Source organism: Dufourea novaeangliae, unplaced genomic scaffold (genome assembly GCF_001272555.1).
Source record: "Dufourea novaeangliae isolate 0120121106 unplaced genomic scaffold, ASM127255v1 scaffold56, whole genome shotgun sequence".
Lineage (NCBI taxonomy): Eukaryota > Metazoa > Arthropoda > Insecta > Hymenoptera > Halictidae > Dufourea > Dufourea novaeangliae.
In genome coordinates this window covers 2,560,108-2,572,228 of record NW_015373942.1, presented here as the reverse complement: position 1 = coordinate 2,572,228, position 12,121 = coordinate 2,560,108, and positions in this window count along the sequence as shown.

Below are 12,121 nucleotides of genomic sequence, written 5' to 3'. Positions count from 1 at the left end.
AGAGTGAGAGAAAGAAAGGAGGAAAGACGATACGGCGTGCGAATCCTCTTCTCCCCGACATTTATCACTCGGCAACCGCGCCAGTTTACGCGCTTTTTGGCGACACGCGCGTATGTGTTTGTGTGCGACGAATCGGCCGGGTCGACACGGGGGGGGGGGAACGTATAAGGGAAATCGCGACCGCTTCCACTTAATGAATGTAGATTTGGTAGTCCCCGCCGGAACGGATATCGATGGCTAGAAATTTGTCTCCGGGGAGAACGAGTTATCTTCGCCGGCCAATTTCTTCCCCTCGGTAGACGCGAGGTTTGTTAATGTCTCTCCGCGTTCATTTTTTAACGGGGAACCCCTCTCGACGAACGGGGGAATTATAATGTGGACTCCTTGTCGCGTGGGTTTCGGCGGACCGAATGACTTTATTGGGACGTGATCTTTTGGAAGATTTAAATGCCTGGAGTGTGGCGTATTTTCTATAAACCATGCCAATAAATATCTCGAGATATGTGATAAATAAACTGCGGAGTTAATGCAATTATAGCACATGTAAACCTCTGTGAAATACAAAGAAGACAACACTGTCATCGGATGCAATGAGTTTTCTATTTTATTCTGAACCCAATATGATACTCAAGAGAAGAAAAAAATTCCTACATTTGCTTTTGACATTAGTTAATATTTTCTGAAATGTCATTTTCCATAAAAATCCGCAGTCTAGTGATAAGGTTTAGTACAGCTTAGAATTCCGAAGCCAATGATATTTGTTTCAGCCGCTTATGGCCATTAGTTTATAAAATATTTAATGTTCAGTGCCGAGGATCCTTCGAACACTCATCGAAGATTTACTGTATATACGACTGGATCCCCAACAAACACCTAGTTATATTTATGTAAAAAGCTATCAAGAGACGATACGTCGTAGTAACCAGCAGAGCGTCTGCAATATATAATCCTGTAATTGTTCTGCGCACTGTACATAGTGCTTCTACGAGTAATCCTACAACCCGAAAGAAGTTTACTTATTCCGTAAAAAATGAGTCGAAAACAAAAATGTACCAAAATTACGTTTCAAAATTCGTTTTACACAATCATCGCACAAAAAATTAAAAACACAAACCGTACATCTGACAGTAAATTCCACCCCCTGGTTGCAAGAGAGAAAAGATTTGTGAGACAAAAGCGTATTTCACGCCTTCACCGCTAGTAACCTTACGCCAATTCCCCAGTCCATGATCCTAATACCCGTGCCGGTAGACCAGTCGAGCCGTATTTGGAAATACGATTGTTACGCGTTACAGGCACCCGCTCGGTCCCGTGTCTCGTTAAATAGAAAAACAGAAACGCGGGCCGGAGAACAATGCGAGCGCAATTTCGAGCCGCGATAACAGGACCCGCGCCGCCGCCCGTCGCCGTTGCGCCGCGCGGTCGGGGGAACGGAGGCATTTGTCAATACGCAAAGTGCTTAACGACTTCGCGCTGGAAAGAGCAACAGGTATCGATAGCTGGAAATTAGTCTTCGCCCCGGAGATACCGCCGCGGACTTAAAGGCGTGCGCATTTTCCATTTTTAATTTTTCTTTTCAACGAACGCAGTTAATAACCTGGAACTCTCCCGGTAATTACGTGTCGCTATTTTGCGCGAGGATTTCGTACGTGGTAACGGGGGGACGGAGGGAGGGGGGTGGAAGGAGGACGGTAGGAACGAGATGAAACCGAACGGTTCACCGATACCATCCGAGGAGAAGAGTGAAGCAAAAAAGAAAAAAAGAACGAGAAAGAGTACGATCGGTCCACAGATCAACGTCAGAAAAAGTAACAGCTCGACGACGTCGATGGAACGACGACGACTACGACGACGAGCGGGGGCCTACTTCTTCGACCTAATGAATATAGATTCGTTTCAGCAAGAAGCAACAGATATTGATCACCGCGAGTATGTCTCCCCGCGCTGGAATATTAAGTTATCATTTCGCGGAGTTGGCGCGCCTCGGGAACGAAGAGAGAGACACCCAGATCCGTAAACCGTCTTCACCGTACGGATACGTTCTCTAATTGTCGACGTACGATTCTACCGAGCGTACTCTGCCGAGAGCAGAAAAAAAAGAAACAGATGTACAGCGGTATTAATTGGATCGTTCGCCTTTCTTTTTCTCAACTTGTCGTCGAGAATGTCGCCGAATCGAGAGAGAGTCAAAATGCAAGTCGATCGCATTCCCGTGACAATTATCGCCTCCCGTTGATTATACGAGCGTCGACACGCGGCAAGAAGTAAGGAGAACGCGCGGGAGAAAGGTTCAACGACGGAAAAAGAAGAAGAACTTAGAGAGTCGACGGCGTAGAAAGAGAGAAAAGCAAAATGGATCTCTCTCGTCCTGGAATTCGACGTTGCAATGGAAATCGAGCAGGCGGGCGAGCGCGCGCGCGCGTATATGGTACGCATCGACACCGTGACGCAGGTATCGATATCGATTGATTTATCTCGGTCGATTCACCGCGGGCCCCGTCGATGACTGGGCTCGCCAAAGACGAAACCGGGTGTATTGGCCTGCTCGGGTGAGCGAGAACCCGCGCGCGCGTACCTAATGACATTGGCTCCTCGTGCAGCAGCCGCTCTTAGGGCTGATTAAAAATGGCATAATGAAAGAAGCTCTGCACCGCCGATACGACGCTGCTGCTACCAAGAAGCCGGTGAACGTGGCGGATGGACGCGAAAGGGGTCCAGGGGGGAAGGGGAGAGAAAGGCCCGAGCGGACGAGTAGAAGGAAGAAAGACGAAATGGGTAACGGAGTGAAGGGGGAGGGGGCTGAATTGGGGGAGAAGAGAAAGACAGAGTGAAACGAACCGGCCGCGGAGTCTTCTGGTCCTGAGCGGAATTTTTTAAGCGATCAATCACCCGCTCTACAAGAAGTACATATCCCACCTACCGAAAGGAGATGCTGAGTTAGAAGGGGGGGGGGAGAAGAAAGACAATGAAAGAAAACAAAGGGAACCAGCCGGCCGCGGAAAGAAGAAGAGGCCGTGGGCTAGATGGAGATAGAGCCAAGAAGCGATTACAATATACCAGCCACCAAATCATCGTTATTAAACGATCCATTGACCCGCTCCCGTGTATTATAACAGAACCGTGGGCCGCTTACGAGCTTCCACGAATTCCTGTGCACAGCGTCCTGTCGCGTTCTGACGAGACCAGAGATTTGTGTCCACCCGGAGGGTTTGCGTCTACGTGAAAATCAGCCGTGTAAACGCGGATGGTTTGTATTTCAGAGGTGCTACGACGGTGAATGATACAAACCGTCTACAAAACTTGAATATCTTTGGTCGTACAGAAATATGTGTAGTGATCTGAGAACACATGATGCAGAAATTTATAGAAATCAAGAAATTCTTTTATAGAAGATATCTTGACTATCTAGAAAAATAAGGAATACCTAATTTTTTAACGCCTGAGACACGACCTTATGGGGTGAAACCACCCCTCGAAGTTTCGACCCGAAAGTACTATCTTGAAAACCAGAGGAGTTACATGAAAACTTCTAATGGACGAGGTTTGCAGCTTTTTATGTAGAATAATATGGTGCTAACAAATTGTCCAAAACATAATTTGTTTACAACAACAAAATTTTGGATCGAAACTTCGAGGGGTGGTTTCACCCCTTAAAGTCGCGTCTCAGCCGATAAAAAAAAATAGTTACCCTTATTTTTGACTGCTTAACAGACATGCGAAGTTTCATCGAAATCGGAGATGGACGTTTCCGTGCCTTCCCTTGTTAGATCATCCTCCATTCTCTGTCGCGTCTCATTCAATATTTGGAGCGCAAACGCAATTTTTCTCAGAAACAACATGCCCGACATACGCGTGTTGCGCAAATGGAAGTGTGTACATTAAGATTTCTCTTTAATTCCCGCATTCCAAGGTGCCGCAAACGATCACGCCTGATTGCAGCGCCGAGTGGCGAACCCCTCGCGCTGTATAAATAACGTCCGCGATAATATACAAAATCCATCTGCGATCCCTCGATACCTCGACCAGGAACAATCGCCGGACCGGAGAGTCGGTCGAGCGCCGATTTCCTTGTAAATTGCTTCTCGATCTCTCTCCCTCTATCGTTCATCGTCCTCTCCGTTCCGTTCACGGTCGTCTCCCTTTCCCCCCCCCCCCCCCCCACGCTGGTCCCTTCGACGGTCCTTCGATCCACCATCGAACTGCAGACTCTCTTTCTCACCGAAGGATAATAATAAAATATCACAATCATCGCGGCTAACTACTGTTTCATTAAACGATTAATTAACCCACGATATATTACGTAGATAATGCCCGGGAATCGTCATCACCCCCGCGTCCCCCATAACCCAGACGTTTCTTTCTACTGATTATTACTTCTACACGCTGCCCATGGTGGTGTTGAGATGCAACTTTCACGCGGCATCGATACCTCACCGCCGGTGGCAGCGTTTCTATTTCTTCTTTCAACCCGTTCGACAGCGATCTTGTCCTCTCAAAGTCTGGATCCAAGAAGATTCTCTCTCTATCTCTCTCTCTCTCTCACACGGCTTTAATTCGCTCCTCTGAAAAGATACGTTAGGCCATCAGCGCCCCGTCGTGTAGACCGATGAGGCCGCCGATTCGTCAGCAACGTATTTACCAGCCGACGCCCGTGAAGAATCGCTGAAAATTAAAAATTAACCGGGCTCCTATTTACACTGGATCGATGCGGGACCGTTCACCGTTAAAGCGTAGCGACACACGGTCCGTGGAAAAACGGACCTGGTCCTTAGCCATTATCCAATTACGATAACAACCGACAGCTGGTGACGAATGTGTTACCAGCTTGAATAGATAGATAGGTACATCGATTCTAACGACGAAACCTGAATGGGTTTTCTTAGTTTCTTCAGCGTGATATGTGGATTGAAATTTCACTGTCTTATAATGCCACGAGATTCTAACGTGAATCTGCTGACAGTTGTTTTATCTGGGAAGAATAAGAAGGAAAGGAAGTTTCTTCACAGTTGATTCGACCCTAGTCAGTGATATCTTGTTAGGAGACCAAAAGAATGTTAGAAGATTATGTTGAATTAAATGATTTGTATGCAAGTGTACTGACAGATTGATTTTTAAGGAATTTTATAAGACCCCATTACAGAAGAGAAAAAGGTCCAACGAATCACGCAGATGCGTATGTACATAGAAATCTAATAATACTCACATCGCGAGAAACTAATTCATTTCATTGTACGTTTGATTGTCCCGTTGAAATCATCGATAGCAGCACGTCCGTCACGGGTGTTATTTATATTCCGACTGAAAAGTCGAACAAATTGAAACATTTTTCCATTAGTTTCTGTTATTCATCACACTTACTATCCCGCATCGAAGCTGATGGCTAGTGTCACGTTCGTTCCCTAACGAACGTGACGTGTATGACGAGTGCAAACCCATTCTTTGAAACAATTATAGTGTACCAACTGTTCCAAAATCACGACTGGCATCCTTTAAAAATTGACTCATCTCTCTGACAGGATCCATGTACACCTTTCGCGAAATATCTACACAAACTTCAATTTTCATATGAAACACTCCATCTAAAGAGGATTCTTTCCCCAAAATCTGTACGGAACAATTCTATATAAAACTCAGATCAGCCAATTCTAGTCTGTTCGTCTCGAACAATAATCGTTCGCGCGAAATTAACGACGCCCCATTACATAATTCACAAGGGGTTAAATCTGCGAAGAACGGAAAGATCCCCCGATAACGACGGAACTTGTTTAATCATCCGAATACCTAATTACGTTTACCAGCGGTGAAATTGATCTTGAATAACAATCTACAATCCCTCGGAACGATTAATCGATCCGCGGGGCCCGCTGATACGCCCCATTGTCCGCTCTCGGTTCTTTCCTTGCGGGTTCTATGGTGCCGGCACCGGAGGAAAAAGGCAAAGGTGTAGGTATACTCTTTCTCCTGGCCCGATCTCGGTCTGCCCTCCACCATCTTCAATTGCACTTTATTTATCACAATTTGCTGACGTTGATATATCGTTACATGGCCGGGCGACACATATGTATGCGTCATCGCAATTTACATTGGCCATCTCTCAATGTAACCGTCTTACTTAACGACCGACGGCCGTGGAGGCTCGGGGACTGTCTTTAGAAACGGGGCCCTCGTATGGAAACTCGTGGAATTTTCACGCGGTGTCCTCCTCCCCGCGACAGATGGGGCCTGCCCCTTTCAGCTTGAAAGGCACGGCGCGATATATGCTTATCGAAAAATAGTGCATTTTGCAATGGAAACCGGTTACGCCTCGGACAGATAACCCACGGGGTCGCATAAATACACGCCGCTAAGTACTTTCAGCGGGGCGACGAACATAAAGGGACTGTCATATTGCGCGTCTCTTTTCCCTTATCTATCCTGTGTGAACCGGCTTGGAAAAAGACACGAAGAAACGGTGACGTTGAACGATGCTCGTTCTTGCGTGGGTTTATTGTTGTGATTGTGGGGAAAAATTCACGGGAGGATCGAGGACGTTCCCGTCGGACGGAAAGTGTACGCGGCGGCCATTTTGGATAACGGACTTTGAGACGTACGCGGGAGAATTGAATTCGTTTGAAAATATTTGAGAACATATTTTTGTAGTTTACAATGAATTAAAAGAATGGAAGATTAAATTTCGAATTTAGATGTAAGAAATAAAGGAATAAAGAGAAATTATAGCGTGTCAAAAGATTCGTATAGAATAATAGTAAAAAAAACTTGAATTTGTGTCTCACTGTCAAATTCACGCAGTGGTAAATAATGAATATAACGATGAGATAGATAGTTAAATTTTTAAATTCTGTAAGATAAAAGTTATGGAGCTTCGGGTATATTTATCTACACATGACAGAGTAACATCACATCGTTGGATTTGAAAATATGTCAAATTGAAATCAGTAACGAATAAGGATTAATATAAGTCATGTCAGAGTTGGTCTGGTCTTTTTACAGAAATTCGGAACACTTAACCGAGAAAAGAGATACATCGTAATAACTTAGCGGAAAAATTTGTAGGATTGTCACAGTGTTGTCGGAGTCGATTGTGACACAGAACGCGCAAGCAGATGCACGCAACGCAAGGGCGTGGATCACGACGCAGGATACGGAACAATTAGGATGTTAAGTGTCGACCATTTAAGGACGCGTGTCACAACATAATGCCCGTGTCCGTCTATCCATTCATTCATACCACTCGTCCCACGCAATCCTCATTCTTTTTGGACCGTTTGCGCACGACTCTCCGCGTATATAATGCTCTTACGGGCTTACAAGCGTCTTCGTGCGTTGGATTCAGGACGGTGCATCGATCACTCTCTCGACCCCGCGGTTTAGAAGACGCGGATAAGACAGCCACGACCTTTGTGTTCGAGACAAAAAGAAGTTTCCTTTGTAACAACGGCATCGCCAACCTTGAACGTATAATCGAGAAAATGAATGAAAAAAAAAAGAAAAGTATTGTTTATTGTTGTTGGCCACGCGATACAGCGAAACGATCGAATGCACGAGAATAGACTGGAGAGAGGTTGTTTCGCGGAATGGTCGAACACAATGCAAAGATGCAGCCGTTTGTTTGTTATTCACAACATTTTTACCTCTCGAAATCCACTTAGCCGGGTATAATGATCGAAAATCGCCACTTGCAACCGCGACGAGGCGTTGCCAGCCTCCCTTCGATCCTGAAGGCAATAAATTCCACCGAGGGGGAGAGAGAAAGAGAGAGAAGGAAAGAGTTGGGGCGAGATGTTGCACGCTGATGGGCCAAATTTTTACTACCAACTACTTCCACGATAATTGCGCCGACCTTGTTTACCAATCTGGCTACGAGGGATCATCATCTGACCCCTTGAGCGAGCATCGACGGTCGCGAGAACGAAAATTTCAATTTTTTTCTCTTTCTCTCTCTCTCCCTCCCTCTTTCTCTCTCTCTCTCTCTCTCTCTCTCTCTCTCTCTCTTTCACCGCCAGACCTGAACAAAGATTTCACTCGAATCCATCGCGAAACGCGCGGTGTGAAATTGCATCGGTCGGTTTGAAACTGTATTCGAAGCATAAGAATAATAGTACGAAAAAGAAAGGAGATCAGATGGGAAACGTGTTATCATATAGTGCGAATAGAGAATATTGCAAAACGAGCGGACTTTTATATTTTGTTGGAAAGTTTAACAAATCTCTGGATATTAGTCTCTGCTCTTAAAAATTATGTATCATTATGTCGTTGGGATTGTGGCGTTTACAGAGTAACAACAGAGTAGATACATTTCCTCGAAAGAGAATATTCCGATATAAAATCGAATTCAAATATAAATTATCCGTATTTAATTTAGTTTTCAAATAGGCGAAATAATCGAAAGCCTGTCGAGATTAACAAAACTTTTATGTACATCGTTTATTCAAGTCTCAATCTATCGATCTCGGAAACTTATCTCCCGGCCTCGGTATATAAAATCATCCATAGATCATCAAACACGCGTGTCAATCACCATGCGCGCGTAAGCATTTTGATCGCGTAGGGATGTGGTTGAAGGCTCGCGTAAATGATTGAAGAATGATTGAACGTGTTTGATTTTACAGCGTCAAGCGGGATACTTGCGCAATCATGCTGGTAATGTATACCGTTGCTTGACAATATATTTCGGTTATTACAAGGTGTCACGAACGACGGGAGGGAGATAGAATTTATACTAAAATGTTGTGAGACTCTGTACTTGAGGTGTATAAACGTCAGCCAATCATGATTCGTCAAACTGAACTGACAATCACGATCGTTTATGAACCACTTGAATATTGAGCGGGTGCGAAAGTTCCGTCGGTCCCGAATCGTAAAACATGATAACTGCTTTTAATATTTTCATTGGTTATTAGTAGACTGCGGATTTTTATGGAAAATTGCATTTTATACAGCAATTCATAATGAACAACTAATGAATGTTCTGTGTTTTATTGAATTTCATGGAGCCCTATAGGTTATAAATACAGAAAATCCGCAGTCTAGTTATTAGACTGCAGAATGAAAAAACTCATTTCAGAAATTGCAGCGTTAAAACAGAAATTTTAGAATTGGTCCATTTCTCTTAAATTTCATATCCTCGTTGTATTTTTATATTTCCTATAAATGCATATAATCAGCAGTGAATTGTTCATCGATATAATTACTAGACTGCAGATCTTTATGCGAATATAGATTTTTGTAGAATAGTGTATAAAGATTGGAGTCAAATAGAAATCAATATATCTTATTAAGGTTCCTCAGAGGATTAACAGAAAATAAAAAACTTTCAAAACTTTGTACTGATCTGTTACTAGAAACTTACTACGACATACGTACAACTTTCATTCGGAAATGAAAATTCGAAAAAATGACAATCACAATGAAATCTTTGCAACGACATTAGGTGATCGTCGAGATGAGCACGATGAAATATAAGTATCGGCGAAGCAACGCGGAAGTTGGCCGAAGACTGTACGCCCTGAGAAAGCGAAGGGAGCGGCCGGAGAAAGAGAGTAGAAAAACGGAACAAAGGGGGTTCTTCTCGAATGAGCACCTTAGCAGGCAGCAGGTGTAAACGCGGTGGCAAAGTAGGATGCGGATAAATATGCGGAGCACGCGGTATCCTCCGAGGGTCCTGACGGCACGGCGAGGCTCTCGTTCCCTAGCCGTGGCCGCACGCAATAAACCGGCGCGATGATAATTAGAGCACCGCGCCACGATTATCGCGCCATATTTAGCGAGCGCGGCTTAGGTCTCGCTGGCAAGGAAATCCCCCCGTTGGGTAATTGACAACGGGCGTGCACCTTACACGGTCACGCTTATTTTCCGCTCCGAAGGAAACGTCTCCCCGACGCGGCGCGACTCGTATTCATTTGTTGCCACGTTTATGGAACTGGGAAACAGCTTTCCGACGACGGGAGTTAGTTGAGAATGACCGATGCGTTAAATCGCCAGGAAAAACGTTATCTTTGTTCGCTGTCTTGTAAATACACCGCAGGATGATGAAAAACCGGGAATAGCGAGATTTACCAAGTCGATAGGAGGATGGAGAAGATAAAAGAGGAAGGAATACGTGAGATTTGGGGCTGTCTGATTCCTGTTGGAATGACTGGGAATACCTTTTTTTTCGAGCAGGGAATGTTGTTCGTCCAAGAACGTCACTGCTACTATGATCCCTATCGGATCTAGTTTCACACAATGTTTGCCAGATGGTTCTAGGTCTCGCAGCGCTTGCCTGTTGTAAAGTATAAATAACATGTATTTACAGATACACCTGTTGTAGACAATATAGGGATCTCAGGAAACGATAAAATAGCAGGTAAAATAGTTGTAGGAATGAAAAATATTTTTAAAAATGGAGACCCATCGAGATGTGCGTCACGTCTTTCAAACTTCTTTTCTATATGATAATTAACGAACCCCGAGGGGAAGGGGCCAGCTGATTCACCCATACGAGCGTTCCGAAATCAGCGGGGGAGAATACGAATTCAATCGTCGTCGATTTATTTCGAGCTCCAAATCCGATCGAAGAGAATTTTCGCCGATCGGCTGGCCCCGACGAATCATCGTTCGTTCATTAGGTCGACCAGCTGCCACGAAGATCGGCACCGCGGTGTGGTGATTGTTGCCGGTCATCGTTTGCAATCGATGCTATGAAAACAGTATGGGGTCTAGCCTCGCCATCACGTGTGTGTCATTTTAGTCGCGGAGTTAGACGTCGACGAGTTCCTAGTCAAACACACTCGCGCGATAATTAAATATCTTGGTAACCGTGCCCCCGTACGATCCTTGCGAAATAATTGAATATAAAAGTCCCAGAGCAACGATAGATTTCTCCTACCTATTGGTAATGAATCACTCGTTTATTGCGACAATTAAAACGGGAAAAGGCATGCATGATTACTCGGGCTGGCTGTTCCCCGTGGTTGGTAACTCGAAACGGTGGGAATGGAAAATTCATTTCCAAATTGATTCGGATAGGTATTTGGTCAGCGTAATCGTACTTTCCAAATATGTCATCGTGAGAAGGTACAACCCCGTAGTGTCAGGTTCCAATAAACGATTGAACTTTCTTAATTGAACATTTCTAATTTCACGAACATGTAAAAGACAGTCCGTGTCAATTAGATACTTGACCTTTAACATCACGACGGACACATCGACTGTATGGAAATAGGATTTTCTAGGTCTGACTCTAAATATACTCGTTTCAATTGGTTCATACTTCTATCAATGAAATTTAGAGTACAATCTTCTTATACCATCTGTTAGGTAGTCAGGAACTCGTATAGTATACAAGTTTTAACAGCTGAGAATCATAGAACATAGAAAAACAAACCATAAACAACCTCAGAAAAATACCGTCTCGAAAGGGTTTCGTTCCAGCACTATTAGGGATCAGAATACCATGCCTGTAGACATCGGGAATGTTCTCCAAGCCGAAAGAAATGTCTTGTACCGATTGCAAGACCCGCCGGACTGTATATAGTAAGCATGATCTAAATCCCGAGGCATAAACGCCATTATTCGCGTTCAAGCGCGAGGAAAAAGAAGGTCACGCCAATGCATCGGTCTTCCCACGCGGCCGCTAATTACTCGACCGTTACTGGCCCGGTGTATCTGCAGAGGATGTTTTTGTGGACGTTAGCTCCGGGTAATCATGAGTCGGCGCAACCGCTCACGGGGCCCGGACGAATGTAACACACGGCAAATGAAACAAGTGAACACCATGCGAATAATTACAGAGCCCCGCTATCCATCGGAATATCTTCGTTTCCCCGATATCGATTGCTCGCGATGACCGGCAACAATCGTCGCACGACCGAACAGATTACGCGACGTTTGTCTTAACGGGTACTGCGATGGTTCGCCGAGGCGAGCGCAAAATTTTAATGTCATTTAAAGAAGTTTCGTACTACCGATCCTCAAGAATGTTCCAGATATTGTCACTGAAGTGATAAAGTACGCGTCTACGACAGTGAACAAATGCAGTTATCGGATTAATAAAAGACAAATTATGAATCAGAGGAGATTCATCTTTCCACATATGATCCTTCATTGTCAATGCACTTTTGCACCCTATATTTCCACCTCG